This window comes from Physeter macrocephalus, chromosome 9, assembly GCF_002837175.3.
Source record: "Physeter macrocephalus isolate SW-GA chromosome 9, ASM283717v5, whole genome shotgun sequence".
Taxonomy (NCBI): Eukaryota; Metazoa; Chordata; class Mammalia; order Artiodactyla; family Physeteridae; genus Physeter; species Physeter macrocephalus.
Window position 1 is genome coordinate 90580942 of NC_041222.1, and position 13779 is coordinate 90594720.

The 13779-nt window shown below is 39.0% G+C and overlaps 1 pseudogene; it reads right to left on the bottom strand.

The window, feature by feature from the left end:
- Positions 1-8366, bottom strand: part of LOC102976672 (zinc finger protein 883-like) — a 28719-nt pseudogene extending 20353 nt beyond the window's left edge.
- Between the last annotated feature and the right edge of the window lie 5413 nt (positions 8367-13779).

The window sequence follows — 13779 nt, forward strand, 5'->3', positions numbered from 1 at the left end:
ATGCAGGAAGCAAATCCTATTAAAAAGGAAAGAAGATACAAATAAATTAGACTTGGATACTCACATTCCTTTCTCAATATTTAATAGAACAAGTAGATAAGATATTAAAAGGATATAGACGCTTTAAGCAACACAATCAGCCCACTGGAACTAATCTCTATCTAGAAAAAATACCCTTTTCAGTCACATATGGAACATTCCCCAGGATCATATGTTAGGCCCTAAGACAAATTTCAATACATTTAATAAGATTGAATCATGCATGAAATATTATCCAGAGTAACACACAAAAAAGGATATAAAATTGTAACAGTAAGAAATTATGAAACAAATATTTAGAACGTAAACAAATTCTACAAAACTAATGGATCAAACAGGAAATTACCAGGCATTTAAAAAAATATCTTGGATTAAATGAAAATAAAAACACAACATCAAAACTTGTGTGATGCAGCTAAAGCAGTTTTCAAAGGAAAATATAGCACCTTATGCTTACATTAAAAAAGTAAAACCAAGTCTCAATTCATGAGCTTAAATTTTATCATAAAACAGCAAAGAAAGGAAGGGCAAGGTAAACCAAATCAGTATAGAAAACCCTGAGGATTCCAAAAATAAATAAACCTCCGAAAGCTAATAACCAGGTTCAACAAGGTTGCAGAATACAAGGTAAATATGCAAAACTCCGTTGTATTTCCATGCACTAGCAATGAACAAGCCTAAAATGAAAAATAAAAACAATTTCATTTAAAAGAGCATCAAAAAGAATGTAATACTTAAAATAACTTTAACAAGAGTATAAAATTTGACCACTTAAATCTACAGAATATCATTACAATAAATTTTAAAAGTCCTAAATAAATAGAAAGACAGATAATCTCAATGTTCATGGATCAGAAGAGTTAATGTTGTCAAGATGGCAATACTCCAGAAATTGAGCTACAGATTCAATGGAATCACTAACAAAATCACAGCTCCATTCTTCTACAGAAATTGACAAAGAAAAAAACTGGAGAGCTCACACTTTTCAATTACTCTGTTTACAGAAAACACTACTCTCATTTATATTACTGTCTCTACTCACAGAATACTTCTATGTATTCTCAGTACTACTTCACTGCTGGTCACTGAGTGTGTAGAGGTTTTTCCCACAAACAAGCAACTCTGCAACACCAGCAAGGTGTCCTACATTCAATTCAGTTCTGACATATCTACTTGGAGTTTGCATCAGATCCCACAGGCTAGGGGTTGAGTCCACAAGACTGCCTCTCCTCACACTTCAGATGTCAATTACAAGCCCAGGTTACTACCTGTGCTACTGACCAACTAGCTAAAAAGGGAGGTTCCCACATCCTCGTCCTCAGGTTTAATTTGCTAGAATGGCTCACAGAACTCAGGAAAACAGTTTGCTTACTATTAATACATCGCCATGTTTATTACAAAGCATACAACTCAGAAACAGCCAGACAAAAAAGCTGCATAAGGCAAAGCTTCCATGCCCTGTCCAAGAGCATCAACCTCCCACCACCTACAAGTGTTCACCAACAACAAAGCTCTCTGAACCCCACAGTTCAGAAATTTTTATGGAGACTTGATTATATAGGAATAATTATTAGTAATTAAGTCAACCTCCAGCCCTGCCCCCTCCCTCCCTGCACGTCAGGGGGTGGGCCTGAAAGTCCCAACCCTCTAGTCACTTGATTGGCATTCTTGGCAACAAGCCTATATCCTCAGGGGGTTTCCAAAAGTCACCTCAGTAACATGAACTCAGGCATAGTTGAAAGGCGCTTGTTATGAGTAAGACACCTCGATCTCTCGTATCACTTAAGAAATTGCCAGGGTTTTAGAACTCTGTGCCAGGAACAGGGATGAAGACCAAATATATCTTTCTTATTATAAATCACAATATCATACTATACTATTAAGGTAGTACTGGTGTAAGAATAGACATATTAAGAATAAAAACAGAGAACAATGGAGAATTGAGAGGCCAGAAATAAACCCTTAAATTTATGGACAGTGGTTTCACCAGGAGTAGATTTCATCTCAAGAAACCACTTTCTTTGCTTCTTCAAGAAGCAACTCCTCATCCATTACATTTTTATCATGCGATTGAAGCAATTCAAACATATCTTCAGATTTTACTTCTAATTCTAATTGTTTCTGCCACCACATCTGCAGTTACTTCCTTCACTGAAAATTTGAAACTGTCAAAGTCATCCATAAGGGTTGGAATCAACTTCATCCAAACTCCTGTTCCAGTTGATACTGTGAACTTTTCCCATGAATCACAAATGTTCTTAATGGCATCTAGAATGGTCAATCCTTTCCAGAATGTTCTCAACTGACTTTGCCCAGATCTATAGAGGAATAACTATCTATGGCGGCCATAGCTTTACAAAATATATTTTTTAAATAATAAGACTTGAAAGTCAAAACAACTCAACACATGGGCTGCAGAATGGATGTTGTGTTAGCAAGCATAAATATACTAATCACATTGTACATCTCCATCAGAGCTCTTGAGTGACCACGTGCATAATCAATGAGCATCTTTTGAAAGGAATCTTTTTTCTGAGCTGTAGGTCTAACAACAGGCTTAAAATACTCAGTAAATCATTTTGTCAACAGATGTGCTGTCATCCAGGCTTCGCTGTTCCACTTACAGAGCACAGGCAAAAGAGATTCAGCATAATTCCTAAAGGCCCTAGAATTTCCAGAATAGTAAATGAGCATTGGCTTCAACTTAAAGTCACCAGCTGCATTAGTCCCTAACAAGAGAGTCAGTCTGGGCTTTGAAGCTAGGCATTGACTTCTTCTCTCTAACTTTGAAAGTCCGGGCTGCAGAATGGATGTTGTGTTAGCAAGCATAAATATACTAATCACATTGTACATCTCCATCAGAGCTCTTGAGTGACCACGTGCATAATCAATGAGCATCTTTTGAAAGGAATCTTTTTTCTGAGCTGTAGGTCTAACAACAGGCTTAAAATACTCAGTAAATCATTTTGTCAACAGATGTGCTGTCATCCAGGCTTCGCTGTTCCACTTACAGAGCACAGGCAAAAGAGATTCAGCATAATTCCTAAAGGCCCTAGAATTTCCAGAATAGTAAATGAGCATTGGCTTCAACTTAAAGTCACCAGCTGCATTAGTCCCTAACAAGAGAGTCAGTCTGGGCTTTGAAGCTAGGCATTGACTTCTTCTCTCTAACTTTGAAAGTCCTAGATGGCATCTTCTTCCAATGGAACAGTATTTCATCTACATTGAAACTCTGTTGTGTAGTGTAGCCACCTTCATTAATCATCTTCGCTAGATCTTCCGGATAACTTGCTGCGTCTTTTCCATCAGCACTTGCTGCTCCCCCTTGAACATTCATCTTACAGAGATGGCTTCTTTCCTTAACCCCCATGAACCAAACTATACTAGATTCAACCTCTTCTTCTGCAGCTTCCTCGCCTCCCTCAGCCTTCACAGAATTGAAGAGAGTTAGGGCTGTGCCCTGGATTAGTATTTGGCTTAAGGGAATGTTGTGGCTGGTTTGACCTTTTATCCAGGACACTAAAATGTTCTCCATATCAGCAGTTGAGCTGTTTCACTTTCTTATCATTCATGTGTTCACTGGAGTTAGCACTTTTATTTTCCTTCAAGAACTTTCCCATTGCATTTACAACTTAGCTGACTGTTTGGTGCAAGGGGCCTAGCTTTCAGCTGATCTCGGCTTTCAAGGTGCCTTCTTCACCAATAATTTCTAGCTTTTAATTTTAAGTAAGAGACATGCAACTCTTCCTTTCACTTGAACATTTACAGGCCACTGTAGGGTTATTAATTGGCCTAATTTCAATATTATTCTGTCTCAGGGAATAGGGAGGCCTGAAGAGAGGGAGAGAGATGGGGGAATGGCCAGTTAGTGGAGCAGTGTGAACACACACAATATTTATCAATTAAGTTTGCCATCTCATATGGGTGCAATTCATGATGCCCCAAAACAATTACAATATAACATAAAAGATCACAGATCACCATAACAAATAAAATAATGAAAGAGTTTGAAACGTTGTGAGAATTACCAAAACATGACACAGAGATAAAGGTGAGCAAATGCTGTTTGAAAACTGGGAGCAATACATGTGGTCAGACCCAAGGGGTTGCCACAGACTTTCCATTTGTAAAAAACGTAACATCTGGGAAGCCTAATAAAGTGAAGCACAATAAAACCAGGTATTCTTTTTTTTTTTGCAGTACGTGGGCCTCTCACTGTCACGGCCTCTCCCGTTGCGGAGCACAGGCTCCGGATGTGCAGGCCCAGTGGCCATGGCCCACGGGCCCAGCCACTCCACGGCATGTGGGATCCCCCTGGACTGGGGCACGAACCCGCGTCCCCTGCATCGGCAGGCGGACTCCCAACTACTGCGCCACCAGGGAAGCCCTAAAACCAGGTATTCTTATAGGTACAAATACTTGCCATGACACCCAGAAAACCACAACTAGAGTCTTTACACAAGGGAATGAAAACATGGACTTAAATATTTATAACACCTTTACTTATGATAGCACCAAACTGATAAGGACCTCAATGTCTTATGAACACTGAAAATACATGGCATAGAACAAAACACTACTCATCAATAAAAAGAATAAATACAGATACATACAACAAACATCCATGAATCTCAAAAGAATTAAGCTAAATGAAAGAAGCCATACAAAAAAATAGTACACAACCTTGTATGTGAAATTTCAAAAAAGGCAAATGTATTGAAATAGAAAGTGGATCAATAATTATCAGAAAATGGGTGGGAAGAGAGCACTGACTGAGAAAGGAAAATTTTCACATGATAGAAATAATCTGTATTATGATTTTGCTGGTACAGCTGTACACATTTTTCAAAATTCACTCAATTATAAACAGAAACCTGCTGAATTTTCTTTTCTGTTAATTATACCTCAATATAGGTGCTTTTTTAAAAAAAAAGAAGCAGCAGAAAATCAAATGCACTCTAGGCAGAGTCGCATGATAAAGTAGGCTCACCCGATGAGACAAGGTGGCTGTAGTTCTCCAGCATCACATCTCTGTACAGGGTCTTCTGAGCAGAGCTCATACACTGCCACTCCTCCAGGGTAAATTCCACAGTCACGTCCCTGAATGATACTGATGTCTGTGAAAGTACATTTCTCATCAATCTGAAGAATTCAAAATTAGGTGACATGGAAAATACCTTTGGAAATAATTCCTATCAAGTTAAAAATTTAAGACAAAAACTGAAAATCTTTTCATATTATCAAAAATATCTGACAGTATACTCTTTATATGCAATGTCCTGGGGAAGCAGGCATTTTCATACATTTGGCTCTGCCTTCAAAATCCATTCAAAATTTGATCACTTCAAAGTACAGCTGCTAACATCATCATTTCTTGAAAGGATTACTGAAAGAGCCTGCTAACTCTTCTGTTTCCACCACTGTCTCACTAGAGTCCATTCTCAGAGTTAAATTTTAAATTATTAAGTCAGGTGATGCCCTTCCTCACCTCAAAATTCTCTAAAAAACCTAGTAAACAGAGATAAATATTGAATTAATAGATAAGGAGGTTCAATATGGTGGAGGTATCAGTTCTCCACAAAGAGATCTATAGATTCAATGAAATCACAATTAAAAGCTTACCAGGTTTTTTTAGATTCACAGCCTAATTCTAATATTTATGTAAAAAGTAAAACATCTTAGAATATGCAAACCATTTTGAAAAACAATAAAGTTGGAGAGCTGATATTACTTGATTTCAAGACATACCATACAGCCACCTCTAGATAGTGGGTGATATTAACCAAAGTGAAACACACAGATCAAAAGAAGAGCAAGTCTAAAAATGATATATACAAACATATGTGCACACACACATTTCTTTAATTTAGGTGTCCGGGCAATTCAATGGAGAAAGTACATTCTAACAAAAAATTATGCAAGATTAAAAAACTCCATTAGAAAAAAATAATAACAATAACCTTGATTCATTCTTTGAAGCACAAAAAAAAATTCAAAATGATCACAGACCTCAATGAGTCTGCTTTCTGCTTAGATTTGGAGTCAGAGGAACATATCACCTATCTAAAAAAAGAAACTGACAGCTGGTGTATTGAAGTGGGAACCAGCAAAATGGTTGAGTGTATGCTCCCTCAACTCAGTATTTAGAATACACTACCTGTACAAATTTCCAACCCATCCTCAGACTCTGAAATTCTAGATTTATGACAGGGCCAACCAGCAACACATTTGGTTGCTTTCTGATCAGCATTCCCTGTATTAAGTAAAAAATTTAAATATATGAAAACAGAAATTATAGATATAACAAAACAGATATAAGAGAATACAATCAACAAGGTAATGAAATACATTTAAAAACAGATAAAAATGTACAATTTTCTCTGAAAATGTAGTAATTAAAAAAATAGAAAACCAGACTAGATCTATGTTTAAATAAAGTGATTCAATAATCTACATTTACACAAAAAAGCAGATGTACTCACAAAGCCCAATTTTAGAGGAAAGTTTAAGGAAATATATAGCAGGTGATTTTCTCATATGAAATAGAGAGAGAGAGACAGAGAAAGAGAGGAAGAGGGATAAGAGAAAGGAAAGGGGAAGGGAGGGGAGGGGAGAAGAGAAAAGAGCAGGAAAGTGCTCTGAAAAGACTAGTACAACTGAGATACCACAATTGGTCAGGTATACAAGAAAACAAAATTATAGGCTAATCTAGTTTGTCAATTCAGGAATAAAAATTCAAATATGATATTAGCAAAAAGATGTCAGTTACAAATTTAAAAACAAAAAACACACCCATAAGCAAATAGGGTCTACACAGGAATACAAGAGTAAGTTAACATTCTAAAATCCACTTAAGCTACATCTAATATTTATAGATTAAAGAAAACAAGCTACACATTTACTCCAAAAGATACAAAAAGGTGTTCAATATAATTCAGTGTAGATTCATGACTCAAGTAAAATCTTAAACCGATTATAAAAGAGAAATAACTTACACTGATAAAGGATGTGTAACACAAGCTGAGAGCAATCTGAAATCAAGTTAAATCTATCACAGCACAAAGTAGCTGATGAATTAAGAGCTCACCTCAGATATGTTCATTTTCGGTAGGTTTTGGGAGAGTGTAGAGGACGGTGAAGATTCAGCTGGAGGGACAGAAAGAGGACACTGTCAGGACACCTAGCCTGCCTTACAGTTCCTACATTCACATCCCAATCACATCAGCAGCCCAGCTGAGAAACAGCCTCCCTACAGCATCCCTTTAGCCCTTGAAAAGGCAAGGGAAAGACCCTGTGGAAACACCATCTGTCCATTTACCCCTTGAGTTAGAGAATCCACAGAATGCCCAATAAAAAGGATGCGGTGCTTTATGGCAAAGATTTTAAAATTACTACTCTCTAGTGGGCTGCAGTTTCTCAAAAGGGACTCTTGATAAGTTTCTTCTGACGACTGAACGGTATGAACGACTGTTCCACTCCTGGCTCTGTCACAATCCGGGTGAGCCTGGAGAAGTCACCGGAGCTCTCAAACTCAGGACCACCTCACCACCCTGAGACTCAGATCTGCTTTTTGCTTAACGTGTTTAATGCAGATGCTCATACCGCTATCACGAGATAATTGGGAGGCTTATGTAAACCACCCAATGAAAAGAACAAAGTGCCTTCTCAATAACAACATCTACTATCACTTTTTCGGCAGTTAGTACCTGGCACTTGGCTTTTTCCAAATGACACCACATCGAATTCTCAGAACAACGCCACGAAGCAGGCATTATTCATAGCCTCCTTTGCAGACCTGACTCGTCCCCAAGTGACTTCTCCCGCCCACAGTACAGGTGACACAGCTGTAACTGACCGGGTCTCTCCCGCTCCAGAGCAGGGCTGTCCAGCACACCCTCCGCCCGCGCTTTCCGGCCCGCTTTCACCGCCAGCGTGACCACCGCGCTTTCCCTCCCACTGTCCGCCCCGGCGTCCCCCGCGTCAGATGCAGGCGGGGCCGGCCATTCCGTCCCCACACGCACCTTCCCCGCTCCTAACGGGTCTCAGCTCCACCTGTCCCCGAGACCACGAGGCCCGAACCGGGATCGCCCCACCCACCATCCCAGGGCCGAGATCCAGGCCAGACTCGGGCACTGCGGCCCCGCCTGGGCCGGAGGGCGGCGCGAGACGTACCACTTCCGCCCCCGCCACAAAAACGCGGCTCTCAGCAAAGCTCCAGGCCACGCGAAGTCCCCGTCCCGGCTGCGCAGTTCCCGCACCTGCGACCCCGACAGAGACGCTCCACAATCTTCCCTTCTCCGGACCTGTGAACTCAAAAGGGAAGAGGCGGGCCTAAGTTGCACATGCGCAGAGGGAGGCCCTAGCGACCAGGAGGAAGGTGGAGGGGAGAGACTACAGTTCCCTTCGCTCTCTGCGCGCTCCCTGAGCTGACTTTGAACAGAGCAATCGGTTTCCTGCTGCAATCGGTTTCCTGCTGCAGGGTAGAAATATGGGAGAAATGCTTGTCCAAGGGTCCTCGGTGTCCAGAGACCCTGCATCGGGTGTGTCTCCACAGTGTGGGTCTTAGGCCATCTTCATACCTGGCCTATGTGGAGGCTCCAGGGCAAAAGTGGGAAAGCTCATGGCTGAAATTAGATGGTCCAAATTGCTAAATCCTTATAGTCTTGAGAAAATGTCCTCCTAAAGGAATAGAATTTTCTGTCTGTGCATTAGTTAACCTACTTGCCATCATGTGGGCTTCCTTTGTAAAGGACAAATAGCATATTTTTTCAAAGTGAGTTCACCAGTTTATTCATAATGGAACAGATATCTTTTTTCATTTTTTGCAATTTTAAAACCAAGCAGGACCCTGCAGGGCCCTGCTAGGTACAAAAGACTTTGCCTGTCCCCTGCTTTTTTGCAGGCAAAAGGCTTCAGCCTCCCAGACCATCCCTGAGTTCAAAAGGGCAGATTCAGACAGTTACTAACAGGGGAAAGAATGGAATGTAGAAGAAAGGTGGAGCAGTCAAAAAACCAATAGTGCAACTATAAAGCAGGGACCTTGTTCCTCCTCAAGGGATATACATAACAACATATATTTCAGTTCTTCTGAAGGAACTAAGGCCGCAAACCAGGGCTGCAACCCCGCTGGAGGATGGTAGCTTCAGGTGGAGCACAAGATTCCTGAACACCACCCTGTTAGCTCACCACCAACCACAGTAACACACCCTGTAGTTCTTGCCTGAAATTTTGCCTATAAGAACTCTTACCCCAAAATCATCCAGGAGTTTGGGTCTTTTAAGCATGAGCCACCATTTCTCCTTCCTTAGCCTTTTCAATAAAACTTTATCTGCTCCAAACTTCCTTTTGGTTTGTTTGTCTTCACTATGCATCAGGCACACAAACTTGCATTTGGCAGTGATTTTCTACAGAAAAACCCTTGAACTCCAAGTGTTAAAGCTAAATATGACTATATAATAAACTGATAACCCAACCAAGTATGTTTTATGTAGACTAGATGGCCCTCCTTATGACATAGGCCTAGCAAAGTACACAATATACTTTGCAACTTTTCATACACCTGAAATTCTGGGATGAGCAAAGCTGTTGAAAAAGCATTATTCTTCACACTTTATGGAGCATTTCCTATTTTCTTTATCGTATATAAATGTATTTCAACATTTTCTATTAAATTATACAAAAACACAGGATCCATTTAATCAAAAGAGTAGTGCTTGATGGGATAACTGGACCAACTTCCCACTCTCCATCTCCTTCCCAAATGTAACCAGTGTTAAATGGTGCTTAGCTCTGACTTTATTCAGTGCAGACCACAAGAGGAATACATTTTTCAGAAAGGAATTATTCTTTTCTCTGACTTATTTACAACTTGTTTTGATCCTCAATTAGGGTATAATCATGTTAGCAGGTCAAATTATTTAGAATTACATCATGCTATTTCTTGGCTGCATGATATTGTATTGGACGGGTATAGCTTTCTTTTTAAATAAAAATCTTTTTCATGGATGTTTAGTTTGTTCCAATTTTCATTACTGTAAATGTGCACTATATATGTGTCTATACTTCTTTTCATGTTTGCATTATTTCTGCAATACAAATTCTAAAATATAGAATTGCTAAATTAAAATAGATGTGTAAAAGTTGGTAGATGTTAACAACAAGCCATCAAAGAGGCTATGCTAGTTTATGCTCGCACTAGGATTTGTGAAAGAAAAAGCTGTTCTGACACTTAGTAAAACAGTAAGAAAGACTTTATTCAAGAAGATTGCAGTAGGGGAGAGAGATCAGACTCATCTCCAAATACAGCAAAGAAAGGTGGGGATTTATAGCTGATGAGCAAAGTGAGGGAATACATGGGTAGAAAATGACTAGAGGGAGATTTTAAAGGTAGAGGGATTCTTACTAAACCCTAACAGGACCTAACAGGATTCTTGCTAAAGAGAGTCCAAGGGCTTAGATGTCAAAGGTGAGGGATGAAGATCAAGGATGAGGATTCTCTCTAAATTGATTTAGCAGGATTCTTGCTAAAACTGGACTATGTACGCCTGTTAAGGATGGGATGGATATGGAATGCCAAGGTCAAGGCCTAGTGAAAAAGAGACCTTAGAGGAGCCTGACTAACGTTTGGTCAAGAAGGGAGTTTAGGTCACATTACATGAGAGTTCCAGTTCCACCATCCTTATTCCAATGTTGGACTTTGTTATTCACTGATAAATAATTATTACAGAGACTAATCAGATTGACCATTCACATCTACATATTTCCATTGGACATTTTCTTACTGTATGTGTGAGTTACAAGTTCCGATTTTTTTACAAATATGTTCTGAAACAACTGTCCTCTTTCTTATTCTGAAAACCAACTTCTATTACATATAAAATTCCATTAGGTACTTGGATCTATTGATTGACTTTTTGTTGTTGCTGTTGTTCTCTTGGTCTATATATTAATGCACCATTTACTCAATATGTTAATTATTTTAGCTTTCTTATAGATTTAACTACCATGTAGTACTAATCATATCTTTGGCTCAATTTTCAGAATTTCTGTAGCCATTTTCAGAAGCTATCATCAAGAGAAACATTAGTATAAGTTTCTAGGGCCAAATCCCTAAAATAATAATATTGAGGTTCTGATTAGGATTATATTAATACTTATGAATTTAAGTGAGAAATGATATGTTTACAATAGTAAAATAATAACATTATCCGGTTTGCAATAATATAATTCTGGCCACTATATATACTCTCTCTTCTTTAAATTCCTTGTGCAGCTTAATAGTTTTCTATACATGGAGGTATATATAGGTAAACATTTATTAAGTTCTTTCAGTTTGAATCTTATAACAGTAAATAAAACACTCTCACATATGGCATAACAAGTATTTATTTGCACATAGAAGAGCTGCTGGTTTTGAAATATTAACAATGCTTTTCCTTCATTCTCTAATTTATTTTTAAACTAATTTTAATATTAATGATCTTGGACTTTCATGGACATAATGACAAGTTACTCATTTTCAATATTTATCATTATTTTTCCTTCTATTATGGGCTGAGTTGTGCCCCATCCTTCAAATTAATATATTGAAGCCCTAACCCTGAGTACCTTAGTATGTAAGTTTTGGGTTGGCCAAAAATTTGTTGGGGTTTGTCCATAGGATCTTATGGAAAAAACCGAACAAACTTTTTGGCCAACCAAATATATTCAGTTAGGGCCTTCAGAGAAGTAATTAAGTTAAAGCCAGGCTGTTAAGGTAAGCTCTAATCCAACCTGCCTGGTGTTCTTATAAGAAGCTTTGGATACATAAGGAGACACAAAGAATGCATACATACAGACAAAAGACCATATGAAGATACAATAAGAAGCCAACACTAAAAAAGTCCTGGAGATCTAAAGCACAGTATAGTGAATATAAACAACAGTATTGTATTACAGTCATCAAACTTGCTAAAAGACTAGATCTTGATTATTCCTACCACCAAAAAGAAATAATAATTATGCGACATGATCAAGGTGCTAATTGTCACTACAATGGCAATCATACTACAATACATAAACCTATCAAATCAACATCTTTTACATCTTAAATTTACATTATGTTATATGTCAAATATATTTCAATTAAAATTAGGAGGCGAACATTTGCAAGACAAGGAGAGAAGCCACAGAAGAAACTAAAATTACTGACACAATGATTATGAACTTCTAGCCCCTCAGACTATAAGAAAATAAATTTCTGCTGTTTAAACATCCAGTCTGCACTATTTTATTATGGCAGATATAAGAAACTAATACAATTTCTCTAATGAATTAAAAATAATTAGCACAAAAATGCTGGTGGAGCTATATTAAATAAGCCATAATAGACCATAATGTAAAGATTACCAATAGAGATAAAGTAGAGATTATGTGTATGTATATATATATATATATATATACAAACATACATATATATCTCTTATACATATTATATGTAAAATATCTTTTATGTCTATTGATAACCCGTTGTGTGACACCTATTATTCTAGATGCTGGATTGGCAGTAGGGAAAAAGGAATAAAAATCCCTCTACTCTGCTCTTGGGTTTGTGTTCAGGATTGGTGTGGGGAACCTATTAGTTGGAGTCACAGCAAGAGAGCAAGGGAGTATGACCATACCTGACAGAAGGGGCTACCAAATTGGTGCTGTTCCCTTAAGTTGAAGTGCTTGGTCACAGCCGGCCCTTCATTCAGGACGAGATAGTCCAAAGATGAGTCTTGCTCTCATCTCACTTAACAAATCTTAATGGCAAAACACAAAGAGATCAAACCATTTACAAACAACATAAATACATCTCAGAACCAAGCTGAAGAATAGTTATATGACTGCAAAATATCCACCACCGAACGAGTCCAAAATCTAAGTAAAAATGACCAGATTGGGGCTTCCCTGGTGGTGCAGTGGTTAAGAATCTGCCTGCCAATGCAGCGGACATGGGTTCAAGCCCTGGTTCAGGAGGATCCCACATGCCGCAGAGCAACTAAGCCTGTGCGCCACAACTACTGAGCCTGTGCTCTAGAGCCCATGAGCAACAACTACTGAGTCTGTGTGCCACAACTGCTGAAGCCCATGCACCTAGAGCCCATGCTCCACAAGAGAAGCCACCACAATGAGAAGCCCGGGCACCACATCGAAAAGTAGCCCCTGCTCGCTGCAACTACAGAAAGCCCACACACAGCAACGAAGACCCAATGCAGCCAAAAATAAATGAATAAATAAATAAAATTTATATTTTATATTATTTATTTATTTATTTTTTCTGTGGTACGTGGGCCTCTCACTGTTGTGGCCTCTCCCGTTGCGGAGCACAGGCTCCGGACGCGCAGGCTCAGCGGCCATGGCTCACGGGCCCAGCCGCTCCGCGGCATGTGGGATCTTCCCGGACCGGGGCGCGAACCCGTGTCCTCTGCATCGGCAGGCGGATTCTCAACCACTGCACCCCCAGGGAAGCCCTAAAATTTATATTTTAAAAAATCACCAGATTAGTAAAGACTCAAGAAAATGGGACCCATGAGAGCAAGATAAATCAATTTAAATTGTTGCTATCAAAACTACAATGAGATATAATCTCACACTGGTCAGAATGGCCATCATCAAAAATCTAGAAACAATATATGCTGGAGAGGGTGTGGAGAAAAGGGAACACTTTTGCACTGTTGGTAGGAATGTAAATTGATACAGCCACTATGGAGAGCAGTA